At 41.5% G+C, this 2,094-nt stretch overlaps 1 pseudogene; it reads left to right on the forward strand.

Moving 5' to 3' along the window:
* Positions 1 to 285: 285 nt before the first annotated feature.
* LOC147441790 (uncharacterized) lies at positions 286 to 1,672 on the forward strand (annotated as a pseudogene).
* The last annotated feature ends 422 nt before the right edge of the window (positions 1,673 to 2,094 follow it).

Consider the following 2,094-nt stretch of genomic DNA (forward strand, 5'->3'; position numbering starts at 1 on the left):
AGAGAGAGAGAGAGAGAGAGAGAGACAGAGAGAGAGAGAGAGAGAGAGCAAAAGAAGAAGAAGAAGAAGAGAGTTTTAACATCGTAGGAAACTATCCCAAGATACCTTAAAGATCTAGTCGACGAGGAGAGTTGAACTCAAGACTTGCACACATCCCTTTTAATAGAGCGGAAATCGATCATTTTTCAGATCTAGGCTAACCTCTACAGCAGGAGAGCTCTACGTCACCATAGCCAAGTAGCTTCTCATCTACTGCTCTCTCGCTCTCCTCTCAGCCTCATCAAGATGCGTGAGATCTTGCATGTGCAAGGGGGCCAATGTGGCAACCAAATCGGTGCCAAGTTCTGGAAGGTGGTATGCACATAGCACGGCATTGATCCCACGGGGTCATACAGCGATGACGCTGACGTGCAGCTGGAGAGAGTGAATGTGTACTACAACGAGGAAAGCTGCGGGTGCTATGTGCCTTGTTCCGTGCTCATGGATTTGGAGCCAGCTACTATGGACAGTGTTCGAACACGCCCCTATGGGTAGATCTTCCACCCTGATAACTTCATCTTTGGCCAGTTCAAAGCTGGCAACAACTGGGCCAAGGTTCACTACACCAAAGGCGCGGAGCTCATTGATTATTTCCTTGACGTTGTCCGCAAAGAGGCTAAAAACTGTGATTGCCTTCAAGGTGAGTGACTTTAAGATCTCATTCTATCGTTCTTTATTCTATTTTATTCTATGAAATGATGTTTCGTCATGCCTTCTTTGCCATTTCTCTGATGTTACAATTCCATTTATGTCAGTTTTGTTTATATTTGACAATGTAGCTAGCGTGTGCAATTGTCTTGTTTGAAAACAATGTTCAGATCTGTCCTCAGTGAAGGTTGTCAGATCTCTTTAAGTGAAATTTTCACCGCTGCTACTCTAACTTCTCTAGCTTCCTAGTACCCCCCCTCACTTGGTAGACATTGGCTTTAGATCTACGCTCACCACTCCCAGCCAATGCTGGATTCCAAATTTGTTTCAAGTTAGCAAGGCTTTGCCACAAAATCTTTCTTCAATCAATGTTGATCTGTAAACTGTATACTGTTTCTATGCTTGAGATGTTTGTCTATACACTATGATGCAAGCTTATGTATGTGGGATAAGCTTCAATGTCTTCAGCATCATGTCATTAATCCTACCGAACTGGTTGATGGTGTCTTGTATACCTAGAACGGCGGTTTTTTCCTTTTGCTATAGCTACATCTCATTAAAAAGCTAGCTTTTCTCTATTAATCAGTTAAATTTGTGAGTGCTTGCTTTGTGGCCTTTGTTTTGTAGTTTTGAGCTCTGTCTCCCACAGCAAGTTCGCGTTCTCAACGGATTTCTTGGGCCTCATTTTATTAAGCTTCCTCTTTTTAGACTTCTTTGGCAAGGATGATGACGATGAGAGGAGGAGTTTGTGCTGACACTCATAATGGGAGGCTAGCACCTTGCAACCGAAGCGATTGCCAGATGCAGGGTGAGTTCTCAGTTCACTTTAGTCATGATTCATTTTTGCCTGCTCAATGCTCCTAGGCTTTAGCTATGGCATTGAGTCCTGACTTGCTAATCAATGACGCTTAGTCCTGACGTCCCGACCTGCTGTAGCTGGCGTCCGAGTCCTGACTTCTTCCACTGCAACCACCAACACTATTGACTCCTTGAGCCTCTCGTTGCCTATCCGATGCACTAAATTGGCTTTTAGCTCATAGTTTGAAGCATCTATCGGTAGTTACACTAAATCTTGTCACATTTTGTCAAATTTTTTCAAGGCAAGCTCGAAATCTACCCTAGATTTTGCAAGTTAGTGATAATCTATGAAAATTAGAATGCATTATTTCAGTTTTCAATGTCCATTAAAGAGTTCAACTCTTCACTAAACAATGCGGACTATGTATATATAATGCATATTTTTTTTGTTAAATAATGATTCCATCTACCATAGTGAAAGGTGTTCAATAAAAAAATGCTTGGAAACTTGGAAAATGTTGGATCTTGTAAACCTTGTTTTTTATATGGTTAAAGTATTTTATATGCTTCAGTCTTAAAGAGATTAATATGCCGCAATCTTTATTGCTT

The sequence above is a fragment of the Adiantum capillus-veneris genome, chromosome 14 (genome assembly GCF_014529385.1).
Source record: "Adiantum capillus-veneris isolate H3 chromosome 14, ASM1452938v2, whole genome shotgun sequence".
Classification (NCBI taxonomy): Eukaryota; Viridiplantae; Streptophyta; class Polypodiopsida; order Polypodiales; family Pteridaceae; genus Adiantum; species Adiantum capillus-veneris.